Source organism: Muntiacus reevesi, chromosome 10 (assembly GCF_963930625.1).
Source record: "Muntiacus reevesi chromosome 10, mMunRee1.1, whole genome shotgun sequence".
Classification (NCBI taxonomy): domain Eukaryota; kingdom Metazoa; phylum Chordata; class Mammalia; order Artiodactyla; family Cervidae; genus Muntiacus; species Muntiacus reevesi.
The window spans coordinates 72,467,992-72,483,168 of NC_089258.1; positions in this window are offsets into that span (position 1 = coordinate 72,467,992).

The following is a 15,177-nucleotide window of genomic DNA, read 5'->3' on the forward strand; positions in this document are numbered from 1 at the left end:
AAACATGTGGATACCAAGGGGAGTAAGGGGGGTGGAGGGATGAACTGGGAGGTGGGGATTGACACATATACATTATTGATACTGTGTATAAAATGGATAACTAATGAGAACTTACTGTATAGCACAGGGAACTACACTAGGTGCTCTGTAGAGTTGTAATAGGTTCTCTGTGGTGACTTAAATGGGAAGGAAATCCAAAACAGAGGGAATATATATATATATATGTACATATAGCTGAATCACTTTGCGATAGAGCAGACATGGACCCAGCAGTGTAAAGTAACTATACTCCATTAAACAAAATAAACATGAAAAAATGAAAATAAAAAAACTCAAAAATTAATGAAAAATCGCTATGCACGGGAGGTGATTACTGGGAAGTGTGGTTCACCGGAGAATCCATCTTGGAAGACAAATGACCACATTGCTAATGTGTATGTTATGGAAATATGGTGATATCCAGCTTTGATAGACTCTTTGTTGTACCCAAATATTTAGTCAGCAAGTATTACAAATCCACGCTCAGAAACATCCCTAGAATAATTACTGAAAATCTGCTCCAGAGTTTATAGCAGCTTAACAAATGATTTCATTAATGATTATTAACTGTCTGTGATGTGCCAGAGGCTGTGCTGGACACTGATGACTCCTAAATGGGTGGGGTAGACTCAAGAGGACACTGGGGCTCAGAAAGCATGAAGGGAGGTAGGATTGTCTTCTCCTAAAGCAGCAGAGTCAGGCACTCATACAAGTGCAGGGGCCCTGGGAATGCTTGCTGAGGTAGGAAAGAAGACAGACAGGAGCAAGGCAATATGTTAGACTGATTTTATAAATAAAATTTAAGGTGTGTGCTGTAATGTGCTCTGAAGATTGGCCTTGGATATTTGAAAGATGGGTCTGTAATGTGTAATAAAAAAAATCCTTTATAGTGTCTCTTAAAATACACCTCAACCAAAAACACATTAAGTGAGTATCATGCTGCATGGAAATGGTTCTTAAGTTTTAGAGAAACTCAGCATCAGCTGGAGGGGTGGTGAAACCTGATGCTCGTCCCATCCCCAGAGTTTCTGCTTCAGAAGGTCTTTCCATCTAGTTCTCGGGCCATATGGATGATGCTTGTAAGTGGATCACACTTAAAAGAGAATCACTGCTGTGTGGTTATCCACATATAGAACAGTGGTTAAAAGCATAGATGTCGAGTCATAGAAAAGACACAGCGTTGCATCTTAAACATGTTACCTAATCTTTCTGGCTTGATTTGCCAGGTTTTATAAGGAAGATACTCTTTGGATTGTTGTGCAGAAGAAATGGTATGTAGAAAGAATTCAATAAATGTTAGTCACCCTAATAATTTTAATTATAAAAGAAATATGTCCTATTCTGATGTATCTTACCTGGGACATTGTGTGATTGTGCAGTGGTGCACCTGTTTGCTCTGCAATCATCTTCCAGACTATTTAACTGATAACTGGGAGCTTTGTGCCTTTCCTGCCTCCTTTGGAAAAGAAGAAATAACAAAACTTTCTGATTATCTGTTTTCTTCCTTATACAGTACATAAAATCTAACAACTAAATTTTTAAAAATAATCTACAGACTCAAAAATAAATCTTACTGTTTTCAAGTTAAACTCCTCCTGGGATTGGTATTAAAGGGGAATTAGGTTTGCATTAGTTGAGCTTTGCAGGATGCCCAGATAATGCCTCAGCAATCAAAATGTAATTATAAAATAGGAGTGTTTCAAATGCAAATATTTTTTCTTTTCAGTGTGAACTATAACAGTCAAGCATGTGGTTGCATTAAGGTGAAGATAACAGATTAAGTTCAAGATCTTATCAAGCTGTGTGGTCAAACAGAGAGCAGTAGTCAACAACAGCAATCCAATAATAAATAGAATGTATTTCCTTGACTATCAATAAATGTCATAACTCTTGCTTCTCCAGTGAAATGGTCTCCCTTATGAGGCTGCTGGGGATGCATAGGATAGAAATATGTCTTCCTGCCCTTGTTTTCCTTGTGTAATTACTTTATCCATGGGCTCCCATGCCATTCATTTCTGTGCCTCAGTTTACTTATCTAAACTGGATTTACATTTTTCAATGTATTGTTTGTAGAACACTAGTCAGATGCTCAGTAGAAGAAGTTGTCAAAAAACTTGTAGAAGTTTGTTAAGCTCTATCTTCTTCTTCAAGAGTCAAGACCCATTTTAGCACTAAAAAAACTCTGAGAATCCCTATTCTAAAAAAGAAAATCCATTTTTCAGCTATAATAGACCACGGATATTTCATAGCAGCTGAATATCTGGAAGATATAATTCTTTGGTTTCCCCCACAGTCAGTTACCCCCACAGCCAGCCTCTCTCATTAGGAAGCTTCCATAAGCCTCTTATCCTTATTCATCAGAGGGGCAGACAGAATGAAAACCACAATCACAGAAAACTAACCAAACTGATCACATGGACCACAGCCTTGTCTAAACTCAATGAAACTATGAGCCATGCCGTGTAGGGCCACCCAAGACAGACAGGTCTTGGTGGAGAGTTCAGACAAAATGTGGTCCGCTGGAGAAGGGAATGGCAAACCACTTCAGTATTCTTGCCATTAGGACCCCCATGAACAGTACGATAAGGCAAAAAGATATGACACTGAAAGATGAACTCCCTAAGTCGGTAAGCACCCAATATGATGCTGGAGATCAGTGGAGAAATAACTCCAGAAAAAATGAAGAGACGGAGCCAAAGCAAAAACAACGCCCACTTGTGGATGTGACTGATGATGGAAGTGAGGTACGATGCTGTAAAGAGCAATATTGCATAGGAATCTGGAATGTTAGGTCCATTAATCAAGGTAAATTGGAAGTGGTCAACAGCAGATGGCAAGAATGAACATAGACATTTTAGGAATCAGTGAAGTAAAATGGACTGGAATGGGTGAATTTAATTCAGATGACCATTATATCTACTACTGTGGGCAAGAATTCCTTAGAAGGAATGGAGTAGCCCTCACAGTCAACAAAAGAGTACAAAATGCAGTACTTGCATGCAATCTCCAAAATGACAGAATGATCTCTTTGTTTCCAAGGCAAGCCATTCAGTATCACAGTAATACAAGTCTGTGCCCCAAGCACTGATGCTGAAGAAGATTAGGTTAAACAGTTATATGAAGCCCTACAAGAACTTCTAGAACTAATATCAAAAAAAGATGTCATTTTCATCACAGGGAACTGGAATGCAAAAGTAGGAAATCAAGTAATACCTGAGGTAACAGGCAAGTTTGGCCTTGGGGTACAAAATGAAGCAGGGCAAAGTCTAACAATTTTGCCAAAAGAACACACTGGTCATAGCAAACACCTGCTTTCAATAACACAAGAGATGAATCTACACCTGGACATCACCTAATGGTCAATACTGAAATCAGATTGATAGCATTCTTTGAAGTCGAAGATGGAGAAGCTCTATACAGTCAGCAAAAACAAGACTGGGAACTGACTGTTGCTCAAATCATGAACACCTTATTGCCAAATTCAGACTTAAACTGAAGAAAGTAGGAAAAACCACTAGACCATTCAGGTATGACCTAAATCAAATCCCTTATGATTATACAGTGGAAGTGACAACTAGATTCAAGGGATTTGATCTGATAGAGTGCCTGAAGAACTATGGAATGTGTTTCATGACATGTACAGGAGGCAGTTATCAAGACCATCCCCAAGAAAAAGGAATGCAAAAAGGCAAAATGGTTGTCTGAGGAGGCCTTACAAATAGCTGAGAAAAGAAGAGAAGCAAAAGGCAAAGGAGAAAGGGAAAGATATACCCATTTGAACACAAAGTTCAAAAGAATAGCAAGGAGAGATAAGGAAGCCTTCCTCAGTGATCAATGCAAAGAAATAGAGGAAAACAATACAATGGGAAAGACTAGAGATCTCTTCAAGAAAGTTAGAGATACCAAGGGAACATTTCATGCAAAAATGGGCACAATAAAGGCCAGAAATGGTATGGACCTAACAGAAGCAGAAGATATTAAGAAGAGGTGGCAAGAATACACAGGAGAACTATACAAAAATGATCTTCATGACTCAGTTAACCACGATGGTGTGATCATTCACCTAGAGCCAGACATCCTGGAATGCAAAGTCAAGTGGGCCTTATGAAGTATCACTATGAACAAAGCTCGTGGATGTGATGGAATTCCAGTTGAACTATTTCAAATCTTAAAAGATGATGCTATTAAAGTGCTGCACACTATATGCCAGCAAATTTGGAAAACTCAGCAGTGGCCACAGGACTGGAAAAGGTCAGTTTTCATTCTAATTACAAATAAAGGCAATGCCAAAGAATGTTCAAACTGCTTCACAATTGCACTCATCTCACATGCTAGCAAAGTAATGCTCAAAATTTTCCAAGCCAGGTTTCAACAGTTCACATGAACTGTGAACCTCCAGATGTTCAAGCTGGATTTAGAAAAGGCAGAGGAACCAGAGATCAAGTTGCCAACATCCGCTTGATCATTGAAAAAGCAAGAGAGTTCCAGAAAAACATCTACTTCTGCTTTATTGACTATGCCAAAGCCTTTGACTGTGTGGATCACAGCAAACTGTGAAAAATTCTTAAAGAGCTGGGAATACCAGGCCACCTGACCTGCCTCCTGAGAAATCTGTATGCAGGTCAAGAAGTAACAGTTAGAAACAAACATGGAACTATGGACTGGTCCCAAATTGGGAAAGGAGTATGTCAAGGTTGTTATTGTCACCCTGCCTGTTTATTTAGCTTGTATGCAGAGTACATCATGCAAAATGCTGGGCTGGATGAAGCACAAGCTATAGAAAGACTGCCAGGAGAAATATCAATAACCTCAGATATGCAGATGACACCACCCTTATGGCAGAAAGCGAAGAGGAACAAAAGAGTCTCTTAATGAAAGTGAAAGAAGAGAGTGAAAAAGCTGGCTTAAAACTCAACATTCAAAAAATGATATGGCCCTATCATTTCATGGCAAATAGATGGAGAAAGTGATAGACCTTCTTTTCTTGGGCTCCAAAATCACTGCAGATGGTGACTGCAGTCTTGAAATTAAAAGATCCTTGCTTCTTGAAAGAAAAGCTCTAACCAACCTAGACAGCATATTAAAGAGCAGAGACATTACTTTGCCAACAAAGGTCCATCTAGTCAAGGCTATGGTTTTTCTAGTAGTCATGTATGGATGTGAGAGTTGGATTGTAAGGAAAGCTGAGCGCTGAAGAATTGATGCTTTTGAACTGTGGTGTTGGAGAAGACTCTTGAGAGTCCCTTGGACTGCAAGGAGATCAAACTAGTCAATCCTGAAAGAAATCAGTTCTAAATATTCATTAGAAGGACTGATGCTGAAGCTGAAACTCCAATACTTTGGCCACCTGATTCGAAGAACTGACTTCTTGGAAAAGACCCTGATGCTGGGAAAGATTGAAGGCAAGGGAAGGGGATGACAGAGGATGAGATGGTTGGATGGCATCATCAACTGAATGGACATGAGTTTTAGCAAGCTCCGGGAGTTGGTGATGGACAAGGAAGCTTGGTGTGCTGCAGTGTATGGGGTACGATTAATCGTAGATGACTAAGCGGCTGTACTAAACTGATTGATACTTCTTTGGAGTATCCTATGCCAAGCTATAATTGTCTCACACTTAGTGGATAGTAAATTCATAAACTGTCAATCAGTGATACTTTATCTAGCAAAACTATTCTTTGGAAATATGTGGAAAAAAGACATTCATAGATAAATAATAACTGGGAGAAGTCTACAGCTCCCTGTCCTAGAAGAATGTCTTTTATGCTGCAAGGAAATGACACTCAGTGTAAAATGAAATACACGAGAAAGAATGAAGAGTAGAGAAATTTAGATTTTGGGGTAAATGAAAATTACTCTCACCATATATTTTTGTTTTCTCTTGATTTCTTAGAAATGCCCATCAGATTGTTTAAAGCAATGATTATAAGATTGTTACAGCATTCAGTTGTAGATACAATAACATGACAATAATAGCACAAAGAGGGGAATGGAGCTGTATTTTAGAAGAATTTTAGGTCAGTAGAATATGAAGCGGATAGTGATATATTGAGATCAGAAGGTGGGGTAAGTGGGGAGATGTTGGCCAGAGTATGCAAATCTGCAGTTATGTAGGGTGAATAAGTCTAGAGATCTAACATGTAGTAGTGTCCAATAGAGTACAGTAAGTCCCCTACATACGAACCTTCAAGCTGAGAACTTTCAGATTCCAAAGCGCGTTCGCATGTCCAGTCACATACATTAGTTCGCGTCTGGTGTACATTGTCACGTGTGTGGGTCCTCTACAGGTGGTTGTGCGTTTGTGTCCCTTACTGTTCAGTACTGTGCCGGGGGCTGGAGGACTCCACCTCTCCCCGTCCTCTCTCTCCTGCAGTCAGCAACACTTCTTGCCTGTTTGCTTGATGTCAGCGCCTGTTTGCCAGCTGTTGTGTTCTAGGACTGTACTTTTCTAAGTACTCTACTGTAAGATTAAAAATGTTTTCTTTATTGTTTGCTTGTTTTTAATGTATTATTTGTGTGAAAAGTGTTATAAACCTATTACAGTACAGTACTGCATAGTCAATTGTGTTAGTTGAGTACATAGGTTGACTTTGTTGGACTTATGAATGAATTGGACTTAAAAACACACTCTCAAAATGGAACCCTTTGGTATGTATGAGACGTATTGTATAATATTACATTGCATCCTGGAAATTTGCTAAGAGAGTAGATCTCAGGTGCCCTCAGGATACACAAAAAATTGTAACTGTACAAAGGTGGATATATTACTTAGCTTGACTGTAGTAGTCATTGTCTTCTATATATATATAAAATATATATATATATACACAGACATCATACTTTACACCTTAAACACATACAATTTTTATTTATAAAGAAGATGTATGTTGTGATGTCTAGTGTAAGCCACTTTGAAAGTTAAATTTAAACATTTAGAATAATATTTCAACAGTAATTAAGTGGTTTATGAAAAAAATGTTGGTTTAACACAAAAAGAGGTGGTAAAGAGAAAAATACATGAAACATACAGAAAACAAGTTGCAAAATGACATGTCAGTCCAACAATATCAATATTAAGTATGAATGCACTAAAGACTTCAATCAAACATATAAATGATCAGTCTAGATAAGAAAAGACAAGATTTAATGATACTTACTATATGCCTGAGTCTACAACAACATTGTAAATCAACTATACTTCAATAAAAAAAGATTTAATGATAATTTTCTGTACAGTAGACTTAGTTTAGAGTCAGAGATACAGACAGGTTGGAATTTTAAGAAAGGAACAAAATGTAGCATACAAACAGTAACCAGAAGAGACCTGAAGTGCCTATATTTAATAAATAGTACAAGCATTTAATTTAAAAATCTAAAAGTAAATAAATAAATGAAAATCTATACTAAAACATATTTTTGCAAACATGTGAGCATATTATTGAAAATCTAGGTATCCTTTTAAACTGTTCAAGGGGACACAGTATATTTTTAAAATTTATATATGAGGCTGTGGAAGTAAAAATGTTTGAAGCCTGGTCTTGTACACAAATTTTGGCATGGTACTGAAAATAAATTAATTTTCATGGAGTTCTGACTTAACTAAAATGATATACTTTTCGCAAAGTCAATATTAAAAGCTGTATTTTCTTTTTCAGTCCTGAATTTCTTGCTTATGTTGAAGAACAGCCATAGGAAAATCATTAAATTCATAGATTCTGGAACGTCATTTAGAAAAGTCTAATTCAAAAAAAAATTCTAATTCCAACAACAAAAAACTCTTAATTCCAACTCTTGTCTACTGTGTGACCCTGTAGAGAGTTCTCAACTTCTCTGTGCCTCAATGACTTTATCTGTAAAGTGGGGATAATAAGGATATATATCTCATAGGAATTTTGTGAGTTAAATCATGTGGAAGATTTAGATCAATACCTGCTACAAGGAAAGTACTCTACAAATGTGAGTTATTTTTATTCAGGGTTTTGGCATATTCCAGTAAATGTGCTGGAGATAAACCATTATCACAGCTCCCAGCACATTTCCACAATGCTGGCACAGATTTTAGAGATCCTGACTCAGACGTTGAATGTACATCTGGACCTCCAGCCATTTTAGCAGTCAGCATTAGAGAGATTGAGTTGCAAAGAGGTAGCAGTGAAGGGAAAACCTTGCTAACAAGATAATATGTGCTGAACTCAGCAGGTTTGTGTGTTACTGCTGATGAAGGGGAGACAGTGCAAAATGTGAGACGTGGGACCCTCCGAAGAAAGTTGGTTATCTTGTGTATGATTTATTGCTTTCTGGAAGGCGAGAAGCAGAACACTGGGTCAGCAGGATGGCCAAGTGGCAACTCACCGACCTTAGACATTCATAAAGAACAGCTTGCTTTCCTCTGCTCCCCACTTCCCTTCCTGGACTCCATGCCTGGCTCCCCCTCCCCGAGACACAAGCAATGGTCTCTAGCCCTGTGCCTTTGTTCACAGGGGTCAGTTTTTTCTGGAATATATCCCTTCCACTTGGTCCTTTTCCTTTCTCTACTTTGCCACCTGCTTCATTCAACTTACTATGTCCTAAAAACTGGGATGAGCACTGAGGATACAAATTCATACAATTTTAGAATCAAGCGTGAGTGAGGGTCCCATCACACTTTATTATGGTTGTGTACAGTCAGCGTTGGCACAGGTGTTCTGTGAGTGCAAACAGGGTATCTTACCTAGCCTGAGGATGACCAGCAACCACCGCCAGAATGGATTAGTGAATTGTAGTCAACTGTATAGATACAGAGAAGGAACGAAAGCAAGAAACACATGGATAAGTCAGAGGGGGGAGTGTGCTTGCTCCTTAAGGCTGAGGAATAGGGCACTTGGTGGGGAAGTGAAGAAGAGTGAAGCCAGGAGCGTAGAAAATGCTCAGACCAAGAAGGAGCTTGGAATGATGAATGCCTTGCTGAGGACTTGGCTTTCACTGTGGGCATCATGGGGAGAGGCCTTCAGGTAGTATTGTGCTTTAGACAGGTTTGTATTTTTCAGAAAGAGAGCCCTGAAGGAAGTATGAAGACCGGATGGATTTTTAAAAGTGTGGACAAGAGTGGAGTCATCCATCTATTTAGGGGACTATTGAAAAACATCAGTAAGGAGAAGATGAGGACCCACACTAAGTCACCGGTGATGAGAAAGAGCAAAAGGATCGATCCGAAAGACTCTTGGAGAAGCATCAATCAGTGTCCCTTCAGATCTAATTGGATAGGTGAAGTGAGGTAGAACAGAGATACAGGGTGACGCTCAGATTTTTGACTTTGGTACCTGTGTGGATGGTGGTACCACTTTCCTGAGAGGGTATATAGGAAGTGAGGGAAGGGGGTAAGACTATATTTGAACACATGCCCTTTAGATTCAATTATTTATGTGTTTAAAAATATTTGCAGAGAAGCTGCTTCCTGGGTGCCAAAGGCAGCAGACATACAGCAGTGAATAAAACAACCATTAATTCCTGCCCTTATACCTAGAGGGTAATGGTGAACAGCCCAGGAGGTGATTGAATTGGTGCTGGAGCTTAGATGAAAGATTTGGTCTAGAAATGTCGATCCAAAGGAAAGCAGCTTATAGCTAAGAATTGAAACTATCACTGAAGTTTCTATACTTTAAAAGACTCTTAGCTTAAAGAAAAAGATGGTTTAGCAGAAGAATTTATGCAAATGTGGGTCAGAAATATAATCATCAAAAAGACTGATGCCAAAATATGTTGCATAAGTGGATATAAAGCATTTGAATTCAGGAGGTGATAATGTACCTCTGTACCTAAAGAAGACTCTGTACCACACTCTAAATGGGATGTACGACATTTACAGAAGAGTGACAGTGAGGGGGAACGATCTCAAATGATGTCTAATGAGGAATGATTGCATAAAATGGAGATGGTTAGCCTGGAGAAAATGATCACAATTGTCTTCATAGAGTTAATTCTGTTAGAACTCCAAGGGGGATAACTGGTATCAGTGGGAGGACATTATGGGGAGAAAATCAGTCATAAGATTTGAAAACTGGCAACTCCCAGGATCTTCAGGGTGAGTCAGCAAGCCACAGAACCAGAAGAACTGATGGTCTAGTTCCAGTCTGGAGGCCAGCGGGCTCAAAACCCAGGGAGAGCTGATCTTTCAATTTAAGCAAAAGCAAGAAAAATGCTGATGTCCTAGTCTGAAGGTCATCAGACAGAAAAGATATTTCTCTTACTTAAAGGAGGATTTCCCATTATGTTCTATTCAGGACTTCAGCTAATTGGATGTTGTCCACTCATATTAGAAAGGCCATCTGCTTTACTCAGTTTCCCTGTTTAAACCTAATGGAAATATCGAGAATAGTAGTAGAACAAATAACGGCACACCGTGTCCCAATCAGGACAACACATAAACTTAACCATTACAAGTGGGAATTGTTTCTACCTGGGGATTGGCTAACCTCCATCTCAGAGTAGACACATGGTCAGGATTTTTAGTCCCACTAAACAAGTGTACTTTTGGATGTTTATTCAAAGCTTAGTTCAAACAGACTTCACATTCTTGAAAATTAAAAAAAAAAAAAATCACTCCACGCTCATCAGTCCTTCTGTTCTCAAAGGGCAAAGCCTAGACAGCTATGCGTTGATTAAGGTTAGCAGTGGCTCACTGCCTTTCACAAGCACTGTCTAACCCACTTCTCAAACCAAGAACATCAACAAAAGCAAGTCCACCTCTCATCAGTTCAGAATTCTGTTTGCCGTATTTGCCTTTCGTATTGTTTCTCCTCAAGGACCAGACTCGTCAAACTTAAGAGAAAGGAGAATGAGAGCACTTCAAATGTATTTTTAATTAGAGGACTTTTGTCTGATCCAATGCACTGTAAAACTCCAAGCTCTGACAGTGCCCTAGTTCCCATTTATTCTTCATTTCCCTGTTTCTCGTCAGCTGTGTGTGCAGATGCTAAAATCGTGTTTGTTTATCACGGGGCCAGGAAGATTGATGGTTGGGTGCCTGGTGGGCTGCCTTCCCTGCTCTCTTGGCATGGCTCCTGAGCTTCACAGCACGGGGGACTCTTAAACACTCTTAATGGGGGAGTTGGTCCCACATGTTCCTGTAACTGTCATCTGGTGATTTTTCAGCTTATGCTTTGGTTGAAGTTAAGGTAATTACAAAGTTATTATTTGTCATTTCCATTGTCTTTGGGGTCAGAGAGACATCTGTTGAAAGTTAGCATCATCTGTCTTTTACGCCAGCCTGTGGTCAGCACCTGAGTGAATATAAAAAATGAGGAAAGGAAATTGGTGCAGGCTCTATGGAGAACAGAGGGGAGGTTCCTTAAAAAAAAAAAATGTTACACTATGATCCTGCGGTTCCACTTCTGGGCATATATCTGGAGAAGATTCTAACTTGAAAAGATACATGCATCTCAGGGTTCATGGCAGCACTATTTACAATAGCCAAGATATGGAAGCTACTTAAGTGTCCACTGACAGATGAACGGGTAAAGAAGATGTACATGTACACAGAGGAATATTACTCAGCCAAAAAAATGGATGAAATAGTGCCATTTACAGCAACATAGATGGACCCACAGATTATCATACTAAGTGAAATAAGTCAGACAAAGAATGACAAATACCATGTGACATCACTTATATGTGGGATCTTAAAAAGATACAAATGAGCTTATTTACAAAATGGAAATGGATTTACGGACACAGAAAACAAGCTTACGGTTTACCAAAGTAGATAGCTAGAGGTGAGAGAGGTTTCCGCCCCCACCAGTGGCTAGTGGTAATAAAAGTGTGGCAAACCTATACATGTGCACAAGTATGCACACATACAAAAAAACCTGACCTCACTGTGAAGTTTCACGAAGCCTGTGCCTCCTTGCAACACTCGTAGTGATGAACTGAAAGGGAACATGGGATGTTGTTGTCCAGGGTAGTCTCAGGATTTTCAAGATCCTAAAGTGGAGAAAAGTAATGGAGTCAGATGAACTATTCAGAGTCCTTTCTGCTGGGCTATTTTATTCCCTAACATGCTGCACATAATTTTCTTTGCAAAATCAAAATGAGATGCTGTATTACCTACCCAGGGAAGAAAAATGTGGTGTATGTGATCAGTGCTGGAATTTTGAACCCACTGATACTTTAATGTTTTTAAATCCTAAGTCCTAGGTTGATTTTTCAGTTCAGAGTTAGAAAACTTCTTTAGGAAAGTATCAGATGGGAGTATTTTGCAGTCATGTGATCTCTATCTCCTAGACTCATCAGTGGAGTTATGTCTGACTCTTTGCAACCCAGTGGACTGTAGCCCACCAGTCTCCTCTGTCCATGGGATTCTCCAGGCAAGAATACTGGAATGGGTTACCACTTCCTCCTCCAAGGGATCTTCCCAACCCAGGGATTGAACCAAAGTCTCTTATGTTTCCTGTATGTGGCAGGCGGGTTCGTTACCACTAGTGCCACGTGGGAAGCCCTTGATAAGTTTAGGGGATCTTATTTTCTTCTTACAGAGGGTTTCCCAGGTGACGTAGTTGTAAAGAATCCTCCTGCCAATTCAAGAGACACAAGAGACATAGGTTTGATCCCTGTGTCAGGAAGATCCCCTGGAGGAGGAAATGGCATCCTGCTCCAGTATTGCTACCTGGAAAATTCCATGGACAGTGGAGCATGGCAGGCTCCAGTCCATAGAGTCTCAAAGAGTATGCAACACACACACACACGCATGAGAGAGTCATTTCCTAGGCAGGTTGATAAGAAGTCTAGGGGTCCCCAAGGAGAGAGGTCTGGAATACTCAAGGAGGAAGAAAGGACAAACTTTTTACTTTTTTCCTCTACATGCCTTAGGATTATATAACAATAATGTATCCTGCCTGAGGACAGTCTCTGGGTTAAACCCTCTGGCCAACTCTGTTATCTTAGAACATAAATTATGGGAGTAGGTCTGGTCTTTACAAGGATGTATCCCGCCTGAGGACAGTCTCTGGGTTAAACCCTCTGGCCAACTCTGTTATCTTAGAACATAAATTATGGGAGTAGGTCTGGTCTTTACAAGGATGTATCCCGCCTGAGGACAGTCTCTGGGTTAAACCTCCTGGCTAATCCTGTTATCTTAAAATGTAAATTATGGGAGTAGGTCTGGTGAGGTCTTTACAATCTCCAGACATTCTGTGGATTCATTGGAGAGTATATAACTCCAACGCTAACACTAGCAAGGGGGTACTCTTTCTACCCCCTTCTGATGTCTATGTCAGAAGCTTTCTCTATCTCCTTTATACTTTAATAAAACTTTATTACATAAAAGCTCTGAGCGTTCCAGCCTCGTCTCCGGCCCCGGATTGAATTCTTCTCCTCTGGAGGCCAAGAACCCCAGCGTCTTTGCGTGATTTAGCAACAATCTTTCCATACACACACACTCCACATACTCTCTCTCTCTTTCTCCCCTTTTATGCAGTTGTTCTACCAAAGAAGTTCTTAAAAAGAGTAGGAAGACAGAACCAATTTGAACTTTCATAAGGAAATTAAACTAAAATCAAAGATATTTACTTGGATATTTAAAAGTATGGGGAAGAATTAAGAAAAGTGTTAAAGTTTGCCAAAATTCAAGAATAAATTAAGTAAGGCCCACTTTTAGTATATGGGTTTTTTTTTTTCCCTGTGGAGAAATTAATTCTGAGAAACTTTCTCTTCCTCTAAGGATAGAAAGCAGGGAGTTCGAGAGACTTATGGTAAGACGCAGTGTTCATTACTTGAATACCAGCCTGCATGTATATCAAGTTCAACCAGGTTTTTCAGGTATATGGTTGAAGGTTTATGCAGACTAGCTGGAAGAGTTCCTTTCATGTGCTAATATATATCTGCTACTTTCTAAACACAGCTACTCATTATAAAGGTTGTGGAGAGACTAAAAACTGTTGTGAAAGTAATCGCAATCCTTGTCCATTTGAAATAGGGGATAAATTGCTTCAGATAGGATATACATTGATGCAATTTACATGAATCAGGAAAAAAGATGAAATATGTCTATTTTGGCATCTTAAAAGCTCTGTGAAGATATTGCCTTTAATACTGATTAACGTTAGTACAAATTTAAAATGACAAAAATGTAATGACTTACTATTATAAGTCTTAGCTATATCTGTTTTCTTTCAGATAGTGTTCCAGTAAATTATATACATAGATATGAGTTAATATACATGAGTTATATATATGCAAGTATTAATATAAATGTAAGTAAAAATGTGGTTATTCTAACTGCTAAGTGAGACTTTTGCTGCATTCAGCATTTGATACAAGCAATTGATTGATTGCTACAGGACCAGTAATTGGTATAAACATCATACATTTGTGTTAATTGCAACAACATAAAAATATCAATTTAAAATAAAATTAAAAGTAATAAAATGTAGAAAGTCCTGACATTTTAGAATATGAACAATGTATATGAATCTCAAAAGTGTGTTAAATACTTTTTCATGTAATAAGTTAGAATAATTAATAAAATTACTTTTAAAGTTGTGTATTTAAATTATAGTCTGAAACAGTGGCTGATTTTATTTTCTTGGACTCCAAAATCACTGTGGACGGTGACTGAAGTCATGAAATTAGAAGACGCTTGCTGCTTGGAAGAAAAGTTATGACAAAACTAAACAGTTTTAAAAAGCAGAGATATCACTTTGCCGACAAAGATTCATCCAGTCAAAGCTATGGTTTTTCCAGTAGTCACGTACTGATGTGAGAGTTGGACTATAAAGAAAGCTGAGTACTAAAGAAGTGATGCTTTTGAACTGTGGTATTGGAGAAGACTGTTGAGAGTCCCTTGAACTGCAAGGAGATCCTACCAGTCCATCCTAAAGGAAATCATTTCTGAATATTCATTGGAAGGACTGATGCTGAAGCTGAAGCTCCAATACTTTGGCCACCTGATGCAAAGAGCTGATTCACTGGAAAAGACCCTGATGCTAGGAAAGATTCAGTACAGGAGGAGAAGGGGGAAGCAGATGATGAGATGTTTGGATGGCATTACTGACTCGATGGACATGAGTTTGAGCAAACTCTGGGAGATGGTGAAGGACAGGGAACCCTGGCATGCTGCAGTCCATGGGGCTGCAAAGAGTCAGACATGACTGAGCGGCTGAACAA